This window comes from Sebastes fasciatus, chromosome 8 (assembly GCF_043250625.1).
Source record: "Sebastes fasciatus isolate fSebFas1 chromosome 8, fSebFas1.pri, whole genome shotgun sequence".
NCBI classification, from domain to species: Eukaryota; Metazoa; Chordata; class Actinopteri; order Perciformes; family Sebastidae; genus Sebastes; species Sebastes fasciatus.
In genome coordinates this window covers 29059514-29072477 of record NC_133802.1, presented here as the reverse complement: position 1 = coordinate 29072477, position 12964 = coordinate 29059514, and positions in this window count along the sequence as shown.

Below are 12964 nucleotides of genomic sequence, written 5' to 3'. Positions count from 1 at the left end.
TCAGGCTGATTAATCATAATTTTAGACTATGATGTCTGAAGGTTGGCAAACATGCTGATCAACCATACTTATTTATCATTGACCATGATTATTGACTTGACTTTTCATATATAAATGCGTCAAAATTGAGAATTTGACTGCTGAACTTTTTGAGAAAAAAAATAAAATCCTTGGGGTTTGAGGGAGTGGTGACCTCTGACCCCTGTGGTGGGTAACGTCACAGAAGGCCTACTCATAAAATGCACTGACTTCACTGATACCGAATCTCCTTCCAAACTAAATTGAAAAGCTGACGGCCCCTCAAAATGATCTGATCAATACCACGTTGGCACATTGACTTGTTGACTATGTAATGTCACAGGACTGATAAATTCCATAGGTTGTGTAGCTACGTAATGTAGTCAACAATGAACAACAGCTATGAAACTGAACATTAGCTTCTAATGTTGTAGAATGTGAAGTTATTTGGTAGCCTACTCTGAAACGGTGAACAATATTTTGGTAACGTGAGGTGGGGACCTCTGCTAGAAAGAACCCATAAAGGCGATTTCCACATATAATTAATAAGGCTTTTAATTCACGCTGAACAACTTAATAGTACATCACAAAAAATAATTTAAAAAAATACAATACATTATCTTAATGTGAATTTGTCAGGCTCTGCATTGCCCATGCCTGGAGAAATAACAAAAAGGATTGTGTACCTTTGTGCCTTTTAAGAGCTAGATCATAGAGCATTGTGAACATATTCACTGCTTAATAACTGTGACATAATCTTATTCAAATAAGCTACAGTAGACTATCATCCTTTCTATGTATCTGGCTCCAACTGGACTCCAGTCTGGAGCATGGGAGCATGAAATAGGCTACTGGTCCTATGGTACACTCTACTGGGTGAAAACAGTAACTAGACTACAGCCTTTCTAGAAGGATGCAAGGGATTAGGTGGAAATGTCAGGTGTGTTGAAAGGAGTAGCCACATAGTGCTTCGCCCCTCCTACAGAGTTCTGTATAACATCAAGTTCAAGTTCAAGTATAGTTTATTGATGACCTACACATTGACATGGCAGTGATATTTTTTGTTCCTGTTTGTTACTCTCTCATCCCTGTATAATACACAATCGATCAATCAATCAATTGAAAAACAATAATAAAGTAAAATATAATCATCATTATAAGCATTATAAATGTAGCAGCAACAATAGCAATTTGTTTGATAAAATATGAGGTAGGGAATACATACACAATTATAAAAAAATATAAAAGAATATACACCCACACGCACACACACACACGCACACGCACGCACACACACACACACACACACACACACACACACACACACACACACACACACACACACACACACGCACACACACATGCACAAACACACACACTCCCCCAATACAGCGCTTCACAGTAAATACATAGAATTAAAAACCTTGTAAGTGTGTGGTGCAATAAGTGCAGTGTAACCAAGGGTGAGGAGGTGGGTACGAATGGATGAATGGATAGAGACAGGGCTCTAGTGGGTCAGGGTCTGGTGTGAGTCTCAGCTCAGCATCCGGATGGCCTGGGGATAGAAGCTGTTTCTGAGGCGGTTGGTTTTAGCTCTGATGCTGATGTAGCCAGACTTCCTCTTGGACTGCTTCCTGATGATGAGGCCGTGGCTCGGGTGGCTGGGATCAGCAATGATCTTGTTTGCCTTGGTTATACATCTCTTGGTGTATATGTCCTCCAAGTCAGGCAGCACTCCACCCGTGAGCCGTTGGGCACCACTCTCTGAAGCCGCCGTCGATCCTGCTCGGAGCAGTTGCCATACCAGGTGGTGATGCAGCCGGTCATGATGCTCTCAATAGTGCACCTGTAGAAGTTCCTCAGTACAGGTGAGGACATTCCAAATTTCTTCAGCCTTCTTAGGTTGTAAAGGCGCTGCTGGGATTTCTTCACCAGCGTGTCCACATGCCGAGACCACTTCATGTCCTCCGAGATGTGGACGCCAAGAAACCTGAAGCTCCTGACTCGCTCCACGACCGCACCATTGATGGTTATGGGTGTGTGTGTGTGTGTGTGTGTGTGTGTGTGTGTGTGTGTGTGTGTGTGTGTGTGTGTGCTCAGCCTTCTTCCTGAAGGCCAGGATCAGCTCTTTAGTTTTCTCCACATTAAGCTCCAGGATATTCCTCTGGCACCGTGTGGAGAGCGCCATCACCACGTCCATGTAATCCGTGGTGTTGTTGTGGGATATCAGACACCCTTACTATGGGGTGTTTTTTTTATGTCGGCAGGTGAGAAGCACTATGTGGTTACTCCTTTCAACAAACCTGACATTTCCACCTAATCCCTTGAACCCTGGAAGGCTGTAGTCTAGTAGCTGTAGTTCTGTTTTCACCCAGTAGAGTGTACCATAGGACCATTAGCCTATTTCATGCTCCAGACTGGAGTCCACTTGGAACCAGATACATAGAAAGGATGATAGAAGTCTACTGTAGCTTATTTAAATACGATTATTTCACAGTTATTAAGCAGTGAATATGTTCACAATGATCTATGATCTGGCTCTCAAAAGACACAAAGGTACACAATCCTTTTCGTTATTTCTCCAGGCATGGGCTATGCAGAGCCTGGCAAATTCTGATTAAGATAATGTATTGCACTTTTTTAAAAGATTTTTTGTGATGTACTATTTAGTTGTGCTCTTAATACATCCATGATCTGCATGCATGTCTCGGAAGCACGCACAGCATAAAGCGAAAACTACCAGACATTGTAATGATTTCTGTGGCAAAGTATGTTTTACAGATGATATAATCTTCTTTGTGGTGTTAAAAGGAAGGAAAAATAATAAACTAGCACGTTCGCGATGAACGCAGAGACGAGTACAGTTCAGGCTTTTTTTCTAGCCCCTATATAATATGAATTTTCCCCAAAAATTGCCATTGTTCCCTTTTTATAGATCCCTTCCACTCGATGGTTAACTTCTCTTGGAGGCATGACTGTAACTATACAGATTGTTCAGAACTGTATTTCCTAGAGTTGCTTGTGTGATGTCACCAATAGGTCTGACCTCTCATGGTCCAATATGTGGTAACTTGACATCTTTAGCTTCAGCATACACAGAAAGCTGAGTAGGTATTGAAGGTTTTTGATTTGGGATTACTGATAAATATCAATGGGTGCTTGTTGCCAATTTGCATATTCAGAAATCCTTATATTTTCAGTGAGGGTAATAAAGGATGTGTAATGTTGCTGAGGCATTTTCAATAGTTTATTGAACAATTTGGTGAAAACCCATATGTATACAAATGGTTATTCAATAAAGAAAGTTTTTTAAGGGCTTGAAATACATCTTGAGGGGATCTTAAAGGCATCCATGTGCTCTGCTAGTCTACAATTTTTTAATTCTCTGTTTTGACCCTCTCTCTCTCTCTCTCTCTCTCTCTCTCTCTCTCTCCTTTCATCTCTGACACACAAGACACAACCACAGTGGAATATTAATATGTATTGTTATATTGTTCTTTGTTTTAAAGCCATTCAAGTAACGTCTGGCAGCCCAATCATGAAGGCATCTCCATGCTCTGCTAGTCTACAAGTTGTAAAGTTCTCTCTCTCTCTCTCTCTCTCTCTCTCTCTCTCGTGTCATGATCTGGCTGTGCCAGAACATTGAACTTTTTTCTGTTTGTTATAAGTTAAGATTGTCTTATGTTCCTCCTTTGGGTTTATTAGTTATGTCAATGTGATTTTGGTTTGTGTTGGATTTGGTTTCTTTTATATTCTTTCATTCCAGTGTTTCCTGTTTTATTTTGTAATTCACTCCTCCTGTGTCTTGTCTGGTTTTACTTCCTACCTTTGCTTGTTTTCCCGCCTTCGTTGATTGTCTGCCCCGCCCTGATTTGTTCCACCTGTGTTTAATCACTCTCTTGTATTTAAGCCTGTGTGTTCCCCTCTGTCTTTGTCGGTTAGTTTGTCGCTCCAGCCCTGTCTACCTTGTCCCCCGTTTTGCTCGTCACTCCTGCCCCGATCCTAGTGTTCCTCGTGTCCCCTGATTGGTCATTTTTGGTTTTGTTCTCAGTTTGTTTTTTGTTGTTTGTTGGATTTATTCTTTTGTACTTTGTTCCCCTCTCTGCATTTTTGTTTTTTGATGATTGTTGGTTTTTGTTGTTGAACTCTTCAGCTTCATTTATTAAAGCTCGCTTTTATTTAAATCTACCTTTATGCCTGGTAACTCTGCATTTGGGTCCCCCTTTAAACTCACACCCTGACATATCCTTCTGTCCCCTTCTCTATCTGTCGCTTTATTTCCCCTCTGTATCTCCTTCTCTCGCCCTTTCCATCTCTGCCGACCTCTACCTTTCTTTCCCTCTGTCTCTGTTTTTCTCTCCTTGTCTTTGTCTTTTTTACAGCCATTGAAATCAGTGTCCAGACAAACCCTCTGAGAAATTTACTTCATGTTTCTTTTTCAAGTGGTAAGTTCTTGTGGTTTTTCAGAATCTTTCTTTGTTTTGACAAATTCTGATTGTCTCTTTTAATTAGGGATGCACCAATACCACTTTTCAGAAGTACTTACATTTAGGTACTTGCCAGTACCGAGTACTGATATGAGTACTTAATAATACCATTACAGCTCTAATAATGACATCGAAAACATGTTTTATTTTCATTAGATGTTCCTCTTTTTCTGACTGTAACATTAAATATATAATATATAAACAGCATACTTTGCAGTAGAGTTGTTAATAATTAACTGATAGCATTGATCGGTCAAAATTCTTGTTGTCGGTTAACAGTTAAACATATATGTAACAAACAAATGTAATCAAACAAATATTAAAATAGGGCTGTCAAAGTTAACGCAATAAATCTTCTGGAGGTTGTAACGGCCTCCGTTTTCAAGCAAGTGGATGTAAGAGAAGATACTATCATATGAAACAAGAAAACCTAAAGAAACCATTGGTATCAACCATGTCATACTAGCTTGTCATGAAGAAGGTTAAAAAACGCTCCAAACTTATGCAAAATTTTGGCGAAGAAAAACTGTCATGGCCATTTTCAAAGGAGTCCCTTGACCTCTGACCTCAAGAAATGTGAATGAAAATGGGTTCTATGGGTACCCACGAAGTCTCCCCTTTACAGACATGCCCACTTTATGATAATCACATGCAGTTTGGGGGCAAGTCATAGTCAAGTCAGCACACTGACACACTGACAGCTGTTGTTGCCTGTTGGGCTGCAGTTTGCCATGTTATGATTTGAGCATATTCTTTATGCTAAATGCAGCACCTGTGAGGGTTTCTGGACAATATTTGTCATTGTTTTGTGTTGTTAATTGATTTCCAATAATAAATATATACACACATTTGCGTAAAGCAGCATATTTGCCCACTCCCATGTTGATAATAGTATTGTATAGTTGACAAATCTCCATAAGGTAAATTTTGAACAGATGAAAAATGTACGATCATTTTGCAATTAACTATGGACAATCATACGATTAATCGTGATTACATATTTTAATTGATTGACAGCCCTAATTAGAAATTAAAGAAAGAAAATATCTTTTTTTTTACCATGGGCACATTGTTAATTAATACAAAACTTCTGTTTTTTTTAATTATGGTGCAAAGTCCGGGTAATGAGCTGCCAGTACTTTTTCTGTTATTTTACGGATTTTTGAACGTGCCCTTAGTGGACGTAAATAATGGTGCCAGCTTGCCCCAATAGCACCATATGCAGCCCGTGAGTAGCTCCTGTCTACAGTGCTCTCCCTCAATACTGGTCCAGTTTCAGGTGTTGTCCCTATTAGTCAGTTAGACACAAAAACTATTAAACAAAATGGGGTCTAGGTTGAAAAATACTGAAGTTACCCTCAAATAAAACTACTTATTTGCACTGTGCAGGATTTCACCAAACCTGTGGAAGAAGTGATGTAAATTTTCAGTCATCATGAAAAATAACCCTGATATGCAAATAATTGTTCCCTGTATCACTTTGCATAACATGGAAAGTGCAGCTAAATCTCAACAGCTGCACATCTACAGTCACGGACTGAAAGAGAGGAGCAGAGAAGAGATGAGGATGGAAAAAGTTCTTCTCAGCATCGTCGCCCTGTCAGGCAAGAGTTTGACATATTTTTATTAATTTCCCATTTTTAATACTAGGTATTGTGGTATCCCTGTGACATTACTTTAGGTGTACAATAATCTCCCTTCTTTGATGTACAGTCTAACTTTAATGTAAAATGATCATCTACATTAGTGAGTTCAGTCATTTGTATTACATCTAATAAAAATGCATGTGTGTCACTACAGGGCTGTGTGCTGTCTCATCACCTGCTAAACGTCAATACCATTTTGTTTATGACCTGAAGACCATGACTGAAGCACAAAGTTACTGCAGAGAGAAATACACAGACCTGGCCACTATAGACAACATGGAGGATGTGAAGATCCTGAACAACATGGTGGATTTAAACAAAATGGTCAACCCAGATAACAGCCATGTGAGTTCACTTTTCTCTCTCTCAGTATGTCAGTGACAGGTGACGTAAAATCTGAGCCTACATAGTAACTAATAACTAAATATAGAGTAGTCCTCTCTAAAATGTATTAGAGTAGAATTATAAAGTGTGTTTATTATAAAGGTCCCTCGTTGTGTTTCACCAGACAGTGTTTTCCTGTTAAGCTGCAGTGGAGGGATGCTGACAAAAGGAGGGGATTTTGGATTAGAAAGACTGTAACTTTGGAAGATATCCACGAACATCAGAAGCTTCATATTAACTTCAGATCAACTTCTGAATATATTCTTACACAGAACGAGGACTGTGGATTTCATCCTTCCTCATTTACATTGAAAGTGCATTACAAGGGGACCTCTTAATGTCCAGAATGAAAAACAGGAAGCAAAACCTGTTTCAATGTTCGTTGTACCTGACTGTTGTTTTAAAACAGTCTTGAAAAATTATGAACCTATAATTTGCAAACTTAAACTCTGCTGTGAAAGTTGAGCCAGAGCAATCGTAAAATCCTCTAATAAAGACGTAGAGGATCAGACTGATAGGCAGTATCAAGACTGTAAATAGAAAATGGAAAATTAATGTACAAAATGTTGTCTTGAACAAAAGCTAGAGCAGGGTCTAATTCTTTATATCACAATGAAATATTGTTTTCAGGAAGCCTGGATAGGGCTGTATGATGACCAGGACAGCTGGAGGTGGTCACTGTCAGACACAAGTTTCTACAAACACGGAGAGACGGAGTTCAGACGATGGGCCTCTGGAGAACCGAACAACCTGAACAGTGGACAACACTGCGCGCAAATGTTTTTTGATGGAGAATGGGGTGACAACAATTGTGAAAACAAAGCTAAGGCAGTCTGCTTATATGTCAGAGGTGAGAATATTAACTAATGAAGTTTCCCTTCTCTGCTTCTCTTTGTTTTCATTATTTGGGCCTTTGTATAGTCAATCAGTCAAACTAACTTTATTTGTGTAGTACCTTTCATACAGGTTAGTGCAATTCAAAGTGCTTTACAGGTGAATGACAAGCTGATAATTAGACAGCACAAATGTAAACAGTAAAACTATTTGAGAGTAATGCACGCAAGAAATAGAAATGATAAAAAATATATTATAAAAACATTAAAACAGATAAAAAAAAGAAGAATAGATAAGAGAAAAACATTTTAAAACATGAAAACAATTAAAATGTTACTTCACTTCATTTATTCAACAGCTGTAGTTACTTTTCAGATTAAGATTCTACTTTAAAAAAAAAATGAGCAGTTTATAAAATACAATGCGTTGTTATATATCAAACCAGTGTTTCCCGACCTTTTTACCAGCCGCCACACTGGTTTTGTTCTCACCTTGTGAGTCTATGTGTGAGTCATCATGGCAAAATGTGATCCTGGAGACACCTATTGTAGCAGGAACTACCACAGAGGAGGTCTGAGTACTTTACCAGCTGTTTATACAGAATGGACAGATTCTGTCACTGCGATAACATCACAACCGTACAAGATGCAGTAACGAAACTTTACAGGAGTGTAGCTGAGATCAAAATTTGGAAAGATGGATGGGGTCTGAGCAAGGGGGGTAGGAAGTGGGGAATGGGACATTTATTTAAAGGACATTTTTATTCACGTGGAGAGACGGTTAAATACTCAATAACATGTATTAACATGATAATATCTGACATTTTTAGTTTTACAAATCCATTAGTTTATTGATGTGATTCCTTATATCAGTGGATTTATATTATATATTATGTTGCATGGATGGGAGGGTGTATGATGCCTCTTCACAGCACTTCACTGTGGTCTATTTTCAGGGCTGAATGTGACATTTATCTTGATCAACATCCCCATGACATGGACTGAGGCCCAGAGCTACTGCAGAGATCGCTACACAGACCTGGCCAGTGTGAGAAACATGGCAGATAACCAGAAGGTACAGGAGCTGGTACCTGCAGGAGAAAGCGTCTGGATCGGCCTTTTCAGAGACTCCTGGAAGTGGTCAGACGGAAGTAACTCCTCATTTAGGTACTGGAGAGCAGGGGAGCCTAACAGTGGGAAACAGAATTGTGTGGTTTCATCTTTTAGCCACTCTGGACAATGGGAGGACTGGCCCTGTGACGTCAAGAAAACATTCATCTGCTACAGTCCACGTGAGTGGTAACCCATGATTCAAATAGTATTCATATTTAGATTTAGGTTTACTTTAGCATCAAATATCCCAAATGATAATTTAACAAAATCAATAGAAAACATCAAGTTCTGGAGGATGTAACTACCACATGTTCCCTTTCATTGTTTAAACTGATGAAATTCTACTCATCATGTGAACAGAGAGTTTGTCATTTTCTTTTTCACAGCTACGACAAAGCAAGTGATAAAACTGAGTCTGCTGAAAGAGAACCCCTCTCTGGATCTGAATGACCCTGCTGTGATGGAGAGCATCTTGAAGCAGGTAAATCATGTTTTCTACTTTTATGTAAAAACAGAACAACTAAATGACCCTTAAAGGCAAATTAAATAAGATAAGATCAAAAGTCTGAGGCGGTAGGAAACAGATAAAAAGCTATATAAAATAATAAATACAGCAAAATAAGAACATTCAGTAAATGACATTCAAAGGCTGTATACAGTATGTTCATTACAATACTTTGGCCACATGACATGAGTTGAGTGTTGTGTAGGAAGCCGTGCAGAAGTAAACAGTCTAGTAGTGTCTAGTAGTCTAGTAGAAAGAGGGGGAAGTCAGAAACTACAACAGGTCGGCGCCATCTTAGGGAAAACACATGTATACATATGAAGCAGAGTGCTCCTACAATAGAGCTTCCAGATGAGTAAAACATAAATAACAATGCAGATTGTAATCTCTCTATGTGAGTGATAATGTTGAGGAGTTTTGTATCTCAGCTCAAACAGAGGCTGAAGGACCAGGGGGTGAATGACGACATCAAACTGAGCTGGAAGAAGCAGCCGAATGGAAAAGTCTTCCACAAGGAGAAGAAGAAGGACAAAAAGGATGAGTTTTAATGTTGAATTGCTCTGTCTGCTTTCATCAGAGAAAAGTGAATTTCTTTCCTCAAAGTCCTCATGTAACGGGTCAGAATAGAGCTGCAAACAATTAGCTGATTAATCAATTAGTCCCAACTATTTTGAAAATCAATGAATGCTTTTAGTCATTTTCCAAATGCCCAAATATTTGCTGCTTCCAGCTTCTCATATATGAAAATTTGATGATTTTCCTTGTCATATATGGTCATAAACTTAATGTCGTTTGTCTTTAGACTGTTGGTCGATTAAAACAAGACATTTGAATAGATCTGCTTGGGCTGTGGCAAATTATAACAGGTGTGTTTTACTATTTTCTGACATTTTATAGATAAAATATGATTAGATTAGATACAATACTGTACGATAAGATAAGATTTGACTTAAGACAACTCCAGAGAAAAAAACAACAACTAAAAAAGACGTTAATGTTGTGAAGAATCTTTAAAAGCTATTTTTATGAGAAAAACAACCTGCATCAAAGAGTAGTATTGCATCCCAAAATGAACATGAATAGGTAATACCTTCAAATTAGTTATACAGAACATAATACGTAATATTCTTATGCTATCACCTAATTAGGGATGCAAAACTTTAAGCAATTTCCCTAAAATTATTTATCTGACTTTTTATGTGATTGTAATATCTTCCACGCAAAAATGCCAAATATTAATTGCTTCCAGCTTCTCAAATATGAAGATTTTAGGCTTTTATTTGTCATATATGGTCATAAACTTAGTATCGTTGGGTTTTTAGAAATAAAAGTGCTCTCAGGAAAATGCCATTATGAAATAAAAACAGGCTTTTTCAATTTTTAATAAAAATGGTTTATTATGAAATAAAAATAATATACAATGAAGTAATGTTATGTTATTTAGAAAATTAATGATGTAATGACAATAATGAGTTTGAATAATTTCTTCTGTAATTTCACAAATTGTTGGTTCATTTATATATCTTTACACAGTTTTGTTGTGAGATAATTATTTCGTAATCTTTTTTCATGTATTGAATATTGAACACTTTCAATAATAGCTTCAATAAACCAGGATGGTCTTTTTCCTGACTTTCAACAGTTAATGGCTCGTGATCTACAAGTTTTTGAAAAAGTTCATTTTCTCAGAGAGCACGTGAGGGCAACGTGTTGTATACGTCATCACGTCTGGCTGTTACCATGGACAGGGAGTAGTCACAACACTCCTGACGTTAGTTAGCTGAACAACAATACCCTGTTAATTTCTTTAGGACTGGGTGAGTAAAACTTTGAAATAGTTTATATATTTTAATACATATATGAGTGTACTATATATGTGAATAGTTTTTGTAAGGCCAGTCACTCATTTAATTAATTTAGTTAATTCTACCCTATTTGAAATCTGGGCTTCATCCGCTGCAGAATGGTACCAAACACCGATATGATATAAACCACTGAATAAAACTTGATCAATTGAATTATAATGAACCGATTACACAACATAGACAAACCTTGTCAACGTAACATGTAGGTGTACAAACACTACAACAGCAAGGCCTATATATATATATATATATATATAGGCTGTATATATATATATATATAGGGCTTGTTGTTGTAGTGTTTGTACACCTACATGTTACGATAACAAGGTTTGTCTATGTTGTGTAATCGGTTCATTATAATTCAATTGATCAAGTTTTATATATAAAATATATATACAAATCAAACCGCTCCAGAGTTCACTTGACAGCGTTCCGAGGCGGACCAGAGAGCGGGTGTTTGGTTAGTGCCAGAGTTCAAATCCGGCATTCACACCAGCCCAACTGAAACGCACTAAGGGGGTAAACGCTCCAGGGTTCGGTTCAACCGGACTAAACAAGGTTGGTGTGAACGTTCCCTGAGTGGACGTAAATGATGGTGCCAGCTTGCCCCAATAGCAACATATTGCAGTTTCTCCTTCAATACTGGACCAATTTCAGATGTTGTCCCTATTAGTCAGTGAGACACAAAAACTATATATTAAAAAAATGCGGTCTAGGTTGAAAAATACTGAAGTTACCCTCTAACAAAACTATTTAGTTCCATCTCCTGAGTGGTCTCCCTGCTCTCTGTCCAACCTTGAGACGGCTCTTAACAGCTGATATGTTACCTGAATGTTTACATCACTTTCTTAAAATGAATACTAATCATTCATCACAGATAAACTTTATTACATTCATCATATACATACATATTATTTGACCTCTGCATTTAATCCATCTTAAGCATTGGCAGCAGCGGGCTGCTGTGAAGCAGTTTGGTGAGCAACTTGGGTTTCAGTGTCTCGCTCACGGACACCTTCATCTGAACATGATCTGATGCATGATATTGTTGCACAACTCGTACCATAAAAGAATACTTTCCTCTTTACATGTGATCAATATTGGGGGCATTTATTATTTGCACTGTACAGGATTTCACCAAACCTGTGGAAGAAGTAATGTCAATTTTCAGGAGCCTTCATCAAAAATTCAGGAGCGTTCATCATGTTTGAACCATCAAACCAAATATCAAAACAGCCTAACAGCCTGTTCAGTACATATAAGCAAACATACACTCACCGGCCACTTTATTAGGCACACCTTTTCAATTGCTTGTTAACACAAATAGCTAATCAACTAATCACATGGCAGCAACTCAATGCATTTAGGAATCTAGAGGTGGTGAAGACGTTTTGCTGAAGTTCAAACCGAGCATCAGAATGGGGAAGAAAGGGGATTTAAGTGACTTTGAACGTGGCATGGTTGTTGGTGCCAGACGGGCTGGTCTGAGTATTTAAAAAACTGCTGATCTACTGGGATTTTCACGCACAACCATCTCTAGGGTTTACAGAGAATGGTCCGAAAAGAGAAAATATCCAGTGAGCGGCAGTTGTGTGGACGAAAATGCCTTGTTGATGTCAGAGGTCAGAGGAGAATGGGCAGAGTGGTTCGAGATGATAGAAAGGCAACAGTAACTCAAATAACCACTCGTTACAACCAAGGTATGCAGAATACCATCTCTGAACGCACAACACGTCCAACCTTGAAGCAGATGGGCTACAGCAGCAGAAGATCACCCGGTACTAGCACCAGCCACTTTATTAGGTACACCTTGTACCTAATAAAGTGGCCGGTGAGTGTATATATCAGTCACCATGAAAAATAACCCTGATATGCAAATAATTGTTGCCTGAACCACTTTGCATAACATGGAAAGTGCAGCTAAATCTCAACAGCTGCACATCTACAGTCACGGACTGAAAGAGAGGAGCAGAGAAGAGATGAGGATGGAAAAAGTTCTTCTCAGCATCGTCGCCCTGTCAGGCAAGAGTTTGATATATTTTTATTGCTTTCACATTTTTAATACTATGTATTGTGGTATCCCTGTGACATTACTTTAGGTGTACAATACTCT